Raw genomic sequence first — 12471 nt, 5'->3', positions numbered from 1 at the left:
GCGTGTCTTTGCTGTAATGCTACTGGGATGCCCATTAGGTAATTCACATGCCACTAGGCATTGTCGATGAGGCAGAATAAAAGCCAAAGCAAAACTTTGTAGGCTCTGCTATTTCCCATGAGTATTTCAAAATGAAATAAAGAATTCGCACAAAAGTGAGAAAATTGCTTGAAGGGTTCAGTTCAGATACTCTGTAAGACCATGTGGACAGAGAAGGTGTTATTAGACACTTTCATCATGGCTTGATGGAAAAGGTCATGTCTTAACAATGTAACTGGACTTCTTGAGGAAGTTATTAGCTTTATGGATGTAACAGCAACCACTGAACTTCAAAGTAATTCCTTGTACGGGAAGCGCTATGGCATGTTTCTGAGAGACATGAAAAGGTGTTTTATATACAAAAGTCTTTATGTGTGGGGCAGGCTTGCTTAGAGATGCCGTTCCTAAGCAACACAAAAGGCATTATATAAATGGAAATATTTTCTTTTCATTTCTGTTGTGAACTGTGACATTGTTGTCAGTGTATTTTCCATGTGACTTTGCGTTATATGACAACGTTAAGGAGCGTTTGCATTGTGACACTGAAGTAGAATTAGTTTATCTGGTAGGAAGGCCAGCTTTTAAAGGGAAACTACATACCGTTTTTCATACATATACATTAACCTAAGTGTTCACAGCCAGGACTAGGAAAAAAAAGTCCAGTTACACTGTTAAGACATGACCACCTGTCCACTAGCCTGGATTCAGAAAATGTACTACCAGTTTTCCACTGTCTATTCCCCTAGCATCCTTTTGAAGGATAAAGTTTGAAAAGAAAAATCACTTTTGTGTTTAGTTGCATATAATGAAAATGTTAACTTGGCATAATTGAATAAACTGAAACAGGCCCTGGGGATGGAAAGCTAACAATCTTTCTGATGATACACACAGTTTATGCTATCACTAAACAGCAGTCACACTTTTGCACTTAAGTATCTGAACTGGATTTCTGTGCTGGAGAAAGACATGTCTTTTATTATTCAAGACGACCTTGGCATTGGCCTGATGCCTTCAGTTTGGTCTGTATACAATGATGAATTATTTAAAGAGATCGGTGGAGGTGGGAGGAGCGGGGTTGGGAGTTGGGGGAAACAAATTGCGCCAGTGGTCCAATGAGTAATTGAAGAGAGCCCCAGCATGACATCATAAAGACTGGTGTCAGGTTCTCAACCATCTCATCTGTTTAGACTGGATGTTGTGGCTCCAATTTGAACATGGCTGTTTTCTGGAATTATCAGTATAACATTGTGAGTAAAATGGTTCATGGATTGCAATGTTTATTATAAAATCCCTTTTCTAGTGTTCCAATGGATATGTCACTTTAATAGTGTCATGGAAAGTTAAACTGTTTTCTATCCATTTTAAGAATAAGTATTATTACAGTCCCTTGAAGCTTAAAATAAAAGAAGAGGTAAATGTAACTGTACTTGTGCCAAAAGCCATGTTCAAAGGAAACAGACAAGTTCCCAGTTGATTTGGCATATATTTGGTCTTTGTTACTCAGTTTAACTCTTTCAGGACCTCTATTGTTTGGCATCTTTAACAGATCAAACAATTAGTCAGAGGGTGAATGGGATGATGATGTGTGAAGAGCAAATTTCAGGGAAATCAAGTGCATGCAGCCCCTAATTTTCTGCCGCAGCCTGAAGCAGCCTCCACTGTGCTGTTGGAGAACACAATTGGAAAACATAACCATCGGAATAGCTCTTGCTGTTAGCCTCATGCCCAAGCTGCTTTAATTGTATTGCATAGCCCTTTCAAACTCGGTTTCAGTATTGGCCTGAATTGGTGATAATAATGGAGGAACTGTAAGTGTTTGTCATCATTACTTCACTGAAACTGACAATGACTTCAGAAGTGCTGAGAAATGTGGAGATCCTGAAGTTGCTGTCAGTAATTCTACATACTGCCAGAGGGTGCACCATTGAGGTCCCCTTAAAGCGCAATCCCTCAGCATCAGTGAATTAGCAAAAGCTTCCACTTTTCTCAATGTCAGCCCTGACTCAGTTGTCAGTACTCTGGCCTCTGAGTCCCAAGGTTCCTGGGTTAAGACCCATTCCAGGGCTTGAGTACAAAAATCAAAGCTGACACTTCAGTGCAGTGCTTGGTGAGCACTATCATGTCGGAGATGCTGTCTTTTGGATGAGATGTTTAACCAAGGCCCCAAATGCTTCCTCAGGTGGATGGAAAAGATCCTGTGACACTATTTTGAAGAAGAACAGGGAGTTATCCCGGGTGCCCTGGCCAATATTTATCCCTCAATAAGTGATTGACCACCACTATCTGACAACACCCTGTCCCGAACCGACTTCCTGACAACCTGACTACCACCCCCTTATGCGACAGCCCAACTACTCAACTGCACCCAAGTACCCCTAGACCACCCAACTACCACCCCAACCTGACCTGACTACCAACCCGACCTGACCCGACTATTAACCCGGCCACCCTTCTATTGCCCCCGACCCAACCTGATTACCCCCGACAACTCCCACCTCCCCCATTATGATGACTACACCTCCCCCCATGACCACACCTGACCACACCCCCCTGACTGGACCTGACTGTCCAACCAGATACCGGATCCCACTACCCTCCAACCACCTGCCTAGCCTCATCCCAACCCGACCCAACTACCCTCCTGACCTGTCTATGCCCCTGTCCCCCAATTCTACCTGACTACTACTGACTACCTGGCTACCTCCTCAACCTGACTATCCCCTGACCAGACCAGACTAACCCCCATTGATCTGACCCGATATCTCCCTGACCGCCTGACTACCCTCCCAGCCCAGTTACCCACTCACCCAGTTACCCACCTCACCCATTCACCCACCTACTCACCTCATCTACCTACCTACCCCATTGCTACTGGTCGGAAGATTCAGGCCAATATATTTTTTAAGTCTGTTTATAAAATTTTAGTTTTAATACAATCATAATTTATTTAATTATCTGAAATTTTATATTAAAACTAAAGGCATCCAGTGCTTTTAACATCCCGGTTTGCTACCTATGACAATACCTCTGTGTGATTGGCTGCTGACATCTATGCAGCTGGATACCTGGAGATAAGCTTGACTTGGTGACAGATTTAAACTGCAGTTGGGAAAGGTGAAGTCTGGGCCACAGTGATCTCTAAATCCTTGTGAGCAGCTTTCTTTAAGGTCACTGGCGAGGACCGTTGGATTGTTGCTGACCACAAAATCCAGCCCATCATTGATGCTGCTGTGCGAGGCCTTATCTTTAGTGAATTTTATGCACACCAACATGTGGGATGTTTGCACTTTGAAATGGAGCACCTTCCCATTTCAGATACCAGGCATGAATAAAAAAGATTGTCTTTAACCCAGCTAGATGCAGAATAAGGTTTCTTCTACTCCACCTCAATATGTGCCTCACCCCAAGCCTCAGAAGGGCATCTGTCTTGCACCAATGCAACAGCTCCAATTTCCCTTCACCTTCAATCCTTCCTCTCTCAGTGAACCTAACAATTTAAGGGTTAAATTGAAAATGTGCTGCCCCGAGCCTTGAATTTCCATCCGTTAAGTTGTTGGATGAAATATTGAGGGCTGGGAATGTACATTGTTGTGATATGTGCTTCCACCATATCACAATTTGGGGGCATTTTACCTTGATGTGTTAAATCAGGGGCAATTTTATGTGGAAGGCCTAAGAAATGGGTTGAGGCTGCTTCACTCATGCTATATAGTGTTCTTGCAGCCAACGGGCAAGTGAGTAAATGGGTGCCAAAGAAAAGCCATATTGGATTCAAAACGTTAACTCTTGTTTCTCTCTCCACATGTGTGGACAGACTTGCTGGGTTTTTCCCAGCACTTTTTGTTTTTATTAGGCAAATTAAGCTGTCGACCCACTTACTGAACTGCATTCGGACCTTGATTCGAGGCAAAAGGCTAATGTGCAGTTAACTGCTCTGCACAGTTCCCTACAGATCTATTCCGTGATTGTTCAAATGTTTCAAACTTTGGAAAGAATGTTCAATAATTTTTCATACAGACATTGATGTGGATTTTAATTATGTTGTGAGCCCTGTCACTTCTTCAAATAGCACTTTGTTATGATCCCAATAGCGATAGATCGCTTTAAAAACAAATGATTCCCAGTGACCATTCCAAAGGAATTGCACAACAAGATTTCAAATTTTAGAACTTTTACTGTAATGACCAAATTAAAAGCAACATTGGCTAGATACTATTTCATGGACAGCTTATATTCTAAACTACAGAAAAGTTAACCCTTGTGTCATGAATATGTAATTGTGATATTATAGATTTTTGCACAAAAAAAGCTAGTCTTCCTATTAAATGGACACAAGGGGCGGAATCTTCCGTTCTTGGCAGGTATCTTGCTCCCTGCCTGAAAAAGTGGCAAGACACCCAGCCACACTGCCTTTGAGGAGGAAGGCCCATCGGGCAGTTAAGTGGTCAGCCACTGGCCTTCATCCAGATTGAAGATGACTTCCCGCCCGGCGAGAGCTACTGGCCAATTAGAGGCTGGCAGCTCTTGCACTTGGTAATGCCACAGAGTATGCCATGGCTGCTGCCAGAACACCACTCCCTGGAGTCCCAGGATCATGGAGAGACCCAGAAATAAGGTAAGTGCTGTTGTGGGGGGGATCTTGCAGGATGGGAGTTGTGGGGAGAGGGGAGTCATGTTGGTTGGTGGCAAGGGCCAGAGCGTGGTTGGCAATGACCACCCCTCTGCCCATGTCCATACCCTCAATCATGCACAGATTAGTGCACATGGGAGACCCCCTCCACCATCTCCATGCAGCTCACAAAATTCTAACAGTCGTGCACGCTGCATGTCGGCACCTGGAGCTGGGAAAATTGCAACAAAGGCTGGAAAAGGCCCTTAAATGGTCATTAATTGGCCATTTAAGGGACTTAAGCAGAGACAGGGCGGGAAGGTCGACCATGGGCCTTCCTGAAAAAACCCTCGGGAGTTCAGTTCTTTTGTGCATGTTTGAACCAAGGCTGTAATGAGATCAGGAGCAGAGTGACCCTGGCGGAACCCAAACTGAGCGTCAGTGGACAGGTTTTTGCTAAGCAAATGCCTTTTGATAACACTGTTGATGACCCCTTCCATCACTTTACTGATGATTGAGAGTAGACTAATGGGGCGGTAATTGGCCAGATTGGATTTGTCCTGCTTTTTGTGCACAGGACACACCTGGGCAATATTCCACATAGCTGGGTAGATGCCAGTGTTTTAGCTGTACTGGAGCAGCTTGGCTAGTGGCGCAGCAAATTCTGGAGCAGAAGTCTTCAGTACTATTGCCAGAATATTGTCAGGTCCCATAACATTCGCAGTACCTTCAGCCATTTATTGATATCATATGAAGTGAATCGAATTATCTGAAGACTGGCATCTGTGATGTTGGAGGAGGCCGAGATGGATCATCCACTTGGCACTTCTGGCTGAAGATTGTTGCAAATGCCTTATCTTTTGCACTGATGTGAAGATGGGATATTTATGGAGCCTCCTCCTCCAGTGAGTTGTTTAATTGTCTACCACCATTAATGGCTGGATGTGGCAGGACTTAGATCTGACCTGTTGGTTGTGGGATTGCTTAGCTCTGTCAATCACTTGCTGCTTGGCACGCAAGTTGTCGCTTCACCAGGTTGAGACCTCATTGTTAGGATGCCTGGTGCTGCCCCTCCTGATTGAACTAGGGTTGATCCCCTGCCTTGGTGGTAATGGTGGAGTGGGGGATATGCCCATCTATGAGGTTACAGATTGTGATTGAGTACAATTCTGCTGCTGCTGTTTGGCCCACAGCATCTCATGGTTGCCCAGTCTTGAGTTACTAGATCTGTTCGCATGATGGAGGGTATCCGCAATGTGAAGATGGGACTTTATCTCCACAAGGACTGTGCGGTGGTCACTCCTACTGATACTGTCATGAGGATGAGATTAAGCATGCTTGTCCCTCTTGTTGGTTCCCCCACCACTGTCACAGACCCAGCCTAGCAGCTAGGTCCTTTAGGACACAACCAGTTCAGTCAGTAGTGGTGCTACGAGTCATTCTTGGTGATGGATATTGAAGTCCCTCACGCAGATCTACTTATAAGAAAGCAAGACACATTGCTGTCTGGAGTCACATGTAGGCCAGATCAGGTAAGGGTGGCATATTTCCTTCCCTAAAGGGCATTCATGAACCAGATGAGTTTTATTACAATCAGCAATGGTTTTATACTCATCATTAGACTTTTAATTCTAGATTTTAACTATCTGCCGTGGTGGCATTTGAACCCGAGCCCACACCGCATTACTCTGGGCTGCTGGACCACTACTTTAGCGACAATACCTCTACACCACTGCCTCCCCAATGGATGGGACAATGTGCTAGACCGGGACAAACCCAATTCCTAATATGGAAGCACCAATTTGACAGTTTGGGATAGTGGCCGTTTTAAGTTGTTTAACTGTATGAACTCTGGCTGAAAACAGCTATTTTTGTGTGCCGGACTCCAGGAAAAACCCTTCCAGATTCCTTAGATGGTCATGGGCTGCATCTCTTCGACTAGAGACCCTCTTCCCTCCCGAAGCATCCTGTTTCGGTAGCTCACAGAGAATTCTCAGCTTCTTCTTTCTCTGCTGATCACACTAACTGCAGTGCTTTTCCTCCCTGTCTCTCTTTTCTAATCTGCCTCAAAAGCATGGAGACCGCAAGTCTATTCACTATCAGACCTTGCCTTTGTTTCCAGGGTGAGGATTTTTCCTTCATCGGGCGGGCTCGGTGGGGGCGGGCAGGGTCAGTCGCGAAACGTGAGCGGCAGCGCTCAGCACTGCCTGTTTGGTAGGGGGAGGAGGGCGAGCATGAATGTTGCGTGGGCGCGCGCAGGAAAAGCTCCCTGAGGCACAGAGCTGCCTCAGGGAGATGAACAGTTTAAAATATTTAAAATGAAGATTTAAAAATTGTTATAAAACATGTCCCCTCATATGACTCTGTCACATGAGCAGGGAAATGTTATAAATGAAATGTTAAAATTTTTATTTTATTTTTTATTTGCTGTTGGAAACCTCATCCTGCCTGTGGATGAGGTTTCCTAAAAAATCCAAAGGCCGCTTGGCCTTTTCCCCTGCCTAACCTAAGGTTGGATGGGCAGTGAAAAATTTTCTTTCTAATAACTTTAATGGCCTTTAATAGGCCTTTTAATTGTTGGCGGGCACGCTGTCAATTCCGGCACGTGCCCGCCAACTGAAATATCGTGTGAGTGCGCGATGATGTCAGACGTTTGCCTGACGTCATCACACATCATTTTATGCTCAGCCGGGTGAGGCGCACGCCCACTCGATGAGCTAAAAATTCTGGCCTAGGTGTGCGAACTTCACACCTTGCTTAGCAAGTCTCTTGACTTGGGCGCCTCTTTCCCAATAGCAGCCAAGCCACCCAGGCCTGTTGTCGGGCAGAATCCGGAGCAGGTCTCATGGTCCCCTTCATCACTCCACTTTACCTTAAATTAAACACTTTAAGACATCACAATCTTATAGAATCTTACACTCATAGCAACTGAAACTTATAAATTGTTGATAGATTTGGATTTTTCATAGTGCCTGTAGTTTAGATAGTCTGTGTAGTTATTTAGATCTGGAAATTGAAATTACATTCCCATACTCAGGCAATGAAGTGTAAAAGGGGCAATATTGGCCTGGCCACCTGTTGGACCCGTCTCCTGACTATTGTTTCAAAGGAGCTGAAATTCTGCATTTTTTACCAAAGCCAAAAGTCAAAATTACCGCCTCTGGTCAATATCATTAAGTTATAATCTTCTCTGATTTCAGTGCTTAAAATATCAACAGATAGTTAATTTTTAAAGCCACTTGAAATACTGAATGTCTCCCAGTGAAATATGGTTTTCATTTCCACTCACAAGTGTGAGTATAATTCACTTGTGTGTTTTCACAGAAGGCTTTCAGTATCCTCTACAGACCATGTGCCTGACTGTTGTAGACAGAAGGATGAAAAATTATCCTCCAGGCTATTGAGCACTGTTTTGAAATTAAGCATTTTTTGAAGGGGAGTGAGACTGATTGAAACCTTTAAATCCATTTATATTCCCCTGTTTTTTCTTCCCAACAGTGTCCCTCATCACAACATTTTATCCTGCAGCCCAAGGCTTGACTAATCCATTCACATCTTTCCAACTACCATGAATTTTGCTTAACAACATTCAATTGGATCTGACTGCTCTAAATTAGACTCTCAACATTTTATTCTCTATTTGGTCCTCAACCTTTTAACTTCACTTCCTTTCCTATGCATTACTTCTAGACAGACAAAAATGTGTATGTAACACAGAAGCTGAATTAAATCAATGGCAGTGGGAATGAAGTTTAATTTGTCTGCCTGAGCAAAGGTGTGGAAAAGGGCGACAAAGACTATTGCAACTGAAAGGTACCCTTTTAAATTGGTTCTCTGCAACTCTGCAATGATCGCAATCGTACTGTTGTTCATCAAGGGTCACTAATGAATCAATGACCCTGATATTTATGAGAAGGTTGGAAGGGAGAAGGGGAGCTCAATCCTGGGAACATGGAGGTCCTGCTGAATTAATGGTCGGACCTCGTTAAAACTTTTTAAACCCCAATTGTGTCCAGCAGCCAGGCAGACTGACAGGTATTTCTTATGCAGGCTGTTGGGTGTGAATGCTAGAAGGCAGGAGGTGAGGATTTGTGTGGATGACTCCCAGCAACTGGGAAAGATCAGGGGTTGGTTTGAGGGAGTCAGATTTTTTTTACGGGATTGGGGCATCACTGGCTAGGCCAGCATTTATTGCCCATCCCAAATTGTCCTTGAGAACTGAGTGGCTTGCTAAGTCATTTTAGAGGACATTTAAGAGTCAACCACATTGCTGTGGCTCTGGAGTCACATGTAGTCCAGACCAGGTTGCTTGGCTCAGTTGTCTGGAGTATCAGTGTGGATGAGATCGGTGCCAACAGCACAGGGTTCAATCCTTGTTCCAGCTGAGGTGGATTCGGGTCCTCCTTCTTTGCCCTACCCGTGGTGGTGTGGGTCAGACTTGCCTCTGGGCAGAGAATTGAAGAAGAAGCTTCCTGAGCTTTGGGAAACCTGGCTGCCTGGCAACCGCTAAATTTACATTGAACCCCTACCTGCACCATGGGAGTCCTTGGCAGGGATTTTCTGGCCCTGCCATGGCGGGACCCATTGTGTGGTATGAGGCGGGTCAGCCAAAGATCCATTGACTTTCGGCGGGACCAGAAGATCCTGGCGAAATTCCGGCCCTTGTTTTAAATATTATAATGAGTTGTGCTGCCTCTCAAAAGCTGAACACAGCCATGCCATACAACCCACTGCTCTAAAAGTGGTGACAGGCACGTATGCAATGGGTCCCAGTTACCTTGTGTGATTTGTTTTATTCCCAGCTCCTCCCCACACTGTCACCATCTTCCCCTCACCTTCTCCCACCCATTGTGGTAGTGTTAAAATTTCCTCCAGTAAATAAGCTCATTGTTTCTTTCTTGATTTACATTTGCTGCATTCTAAACCACATCACCTTCATTCATAGTCAAATGGACTTCCCAAAGAAAACTTCATTTAAACAACAACGACTTATATTTTTACAGCATATTTGTATAACATATATTTATAAAGGAAGATTACCTTCATGAAAATGTCTTTTGAGAAATCTTTTATCATTACAAGTACACAAGGGGCAATGTGAATCATATTAAACAATATCATCAGACTACTCCCAGATGGCATAGTCATGGCAAAAATGCTGCAGAACATTCCGATTCTTCTTCCCAAAAATGTTTTCCCAAACCCTTTTAATAAAAAACATTTATAAAATATGCCTGCTATCCTTTGAATTCTGGTTTATTATTGCGCTACTAGAGGAGTTAAAGGACAGTTAACAATTTTACTTAAAAAGATGATAGGAAGCCATTATTCTCTTTTACTTTAGCACATGATGTGAAGCCTTTGTTTCAAAACTCAAGCAAAATAAATCTCTTGAGAAAAGACAAACTTGTAGGGCATCTTTGTGATATGCTTGCTTAGTTAGACATATTGCTGCACCCTTCAACTTGCAATGCTGCTGGAAGCCAGCTGCTAATGGTAGGGGAAACAGGGACCTTGATGAATGGCAGGTTCAATGGAATACGCCCTTAACCTATGATTGTGAAACAAATGGAGATAGGACTGAGGAAGGTGAATTAGAATGGGTGAATACAATGACAAATCAGGAAACAAAAGAGGAATAAAGAGAGCAAAAGAAAGTTTAGAATAGAGACAGAAAGGACAAGAACTTATTTTTTAATTTAAAAAAAATCTCCAACAACAATTCCCTATCTTCATTCTTTTAATAGTTCATTTTCTGGGATGACGAGGTTGATTGGCAGTCATTACCAACCATCACACTGTTAAAAGGGTAATTACTCTGTTAATTACAAAACTTAACTTTCTGTGGTGACTTGAATTGGCAATTAATGTGCCCATGAAGCAAATTGATGAAATTGATGGGGAGATTAAGTGCAAGCTGCTGTTTTTATGAAACTAACAGTGAAGCAGTGCAAATTGGCCAGCAACTTGACATGTTTGATATTCATGGGATATCTTTTCACTGCAACAAAATGCTGGCCAATTTTCACATTAATAACGACTAATTAGCTCACACCCTGCTTCCTGTAAGGACACCATTCCATTCTCCCAGTTTCTCTGTCCCTGTTGCTTCTGTTGATGGTGCCTTCCACACCAGCACCTCTGACATGTCTTCCTTTTACCTCAATCAAGGATTCCCATCCAGAGTGGTTGACGGGTCCCTGCACTGTGTCCAATTCATTTCATGTGCTTGTGCTGTCAACCCTTCCCCTCCCACCCAGAACCATGATAGGGTTCCCCTGATCCTCACCTTCCACTTCACCAGCTTCTGTATTCAGTGGGTCATCCTCCACCATTTTTGGTACCTCCAGTGTGATGCCACCACGAAACACATCTTCCCTGCCCTCCCCTTTCAGCATTCCAAAACGAACCTTCCCTCTGAGACTTTGGTCCACTTCTCCGCCACCCGAACAGCTCCTCCCTTCTCTAAGGCATTTTTCCGTCCTAGCTCAGGAGATGCAACACCTCCTCCCTTCCCTCCACCCAAGGCCCCAGAAAATTCCTTCCAGGTGAAACAGTGATTTATTTGCACTTCTTTCAACTTAGCATACTGTATTCATTGTTCATGACGTTGGCTCTCTACAATGTCATGACCAAACGTAGAGTGGGTGATCGCTGAACACCTCTGTTCGGTTTGCAAGCAAGACCCTGAGCTTCCTGTTGCTTGTCAGTTTAATTCTCCACTTTGTTCCCACTCTGATCTTTCTGTCCATGGCCTGCCTCAGTGCTCCGGTGAAGCTCAACACAAGCTGGAGGCACACAACCTTATCTTTCACCTCAGCACTCTACAATCTTCTGGACTCAATATTGAGTTCAATAGCTTTAGGTCGTAAGCTCTGCCTCCCATCTTGCTCTGTGTGTATTTTTGTTGCTTTATTTTTGCTGGCTTGTTTCTTTCTTTATCCTTTCATGTTGCATACAGATGGCTGCTATGTAGCCATTAACGCTGCATTGGACACAACCCATTACCACTCTCTTTGGCTTTTGCATGATCAAATTTTTTCATTTAATCTCTCCTACCCTCCACCCTACCACAGGCCTTCCCTTTAGTTCCTCCTGCCCTCTCCCCCCTTCTGCTGATTTTAAAACTCTTACTTTTCTATTTTCCTTCTATTCTGATGAAAGGTCATCAACCTGAAAGGTTGGGCAGAATCTTCCATTCTAAGTGTGAGACACTGGCGCTAACCCTGAGGAGGAAGGCCTGCCATATCCTCTGGCCCTCAGGCAGTTGAGTGGACAGTGGCTGACCTTCCTCCAAACTGAGGTCCTGGAAGGCAGCTTCCCGCCCGCCAAGAGCTGTTGGCCAGTCAGAGTCCAGCAGCTCTTGCACTTGGCAGCGCCATGGAAGAGGGCAAGGTTGCTTCCGGAACAATACTCTCCCAAGTCCCAGGATTGCGGAGCAACCCAGGAGAAAGGTAAGTGCTGTTGGGGTGGGGGTCTCGTGGGGTGGGGATCGTGAAGAGGGGGTGGGGGCATGGCGGTTGTCAGCAAAGGCAGGGTGGCTGTCGGCGGCCGTTCCCTTGCCCCATGTCCATGCTTCAATCGTGCACAGATTAGTGCAGATCGAGAACCCCCCCATCCCCACAACTCATATGCAGCTCACAGTTTTACCAGTCATGGAGGCTGCATGTCGGCAGGCCTGCCTGGAGCTTGAAGGTTGCAGCGGAGGCGGGAAGAGGCCCTTAAGTGGTCATTAATTGGCTACGTAAGGGACTCAAATAGAGGCAGGGTGGGAAGGTCAACTATGGGCCTTCCCGCCCAGTACTTCCTTCCATTGGAGGTGG

The 12471-nt window shown here is 44.5% G+C and overlaps 1 protein-coding gene across 5 annotated transcripts in view; it reads left to right on the top strand.

The window, feature by feature from the left end:
• Positions 1-12471, top strand: part of mmp16a (matrix metallopeptidase 16a (membrane-inserted)) — a 280337-nt gene that overhangs the window by 17383 nt on the left and 250483 nt on the right. The window contains exon 1 of one of the 5 annotated variants that reach the window (XM_078540702.1): positions 8430-8461. The exons of the other annotated variants lie outside the window; for them this stretch is intronic. The gene's annotated coding sequence lies outside the window, so the exon portion shown is untranslated. Of the gene's footprint in view, positions 1-8429; positions 8462-12471 lie in introns of those variants that run through there. 5 annotated transcript variants of the gene reach the window in all.

Source organism: Cetorhinus maximus, chromosome 4 (assembly GCF_964194155.1).
Source record: "Cetorhinus maximus chromosome 4, sCetMax3.hap1.1, whole genome shotgun sequence".
Lineage (NCBI taxonomy): Eukaryota > Metazoa > Chordata > Chondrichthyes > Lamniformes > Cetorhinidae > Cetorhinus > Cetorhinus maximus.
This window is presented reverse-complemented; position numbering and strand designations above follow the sequence as displayed.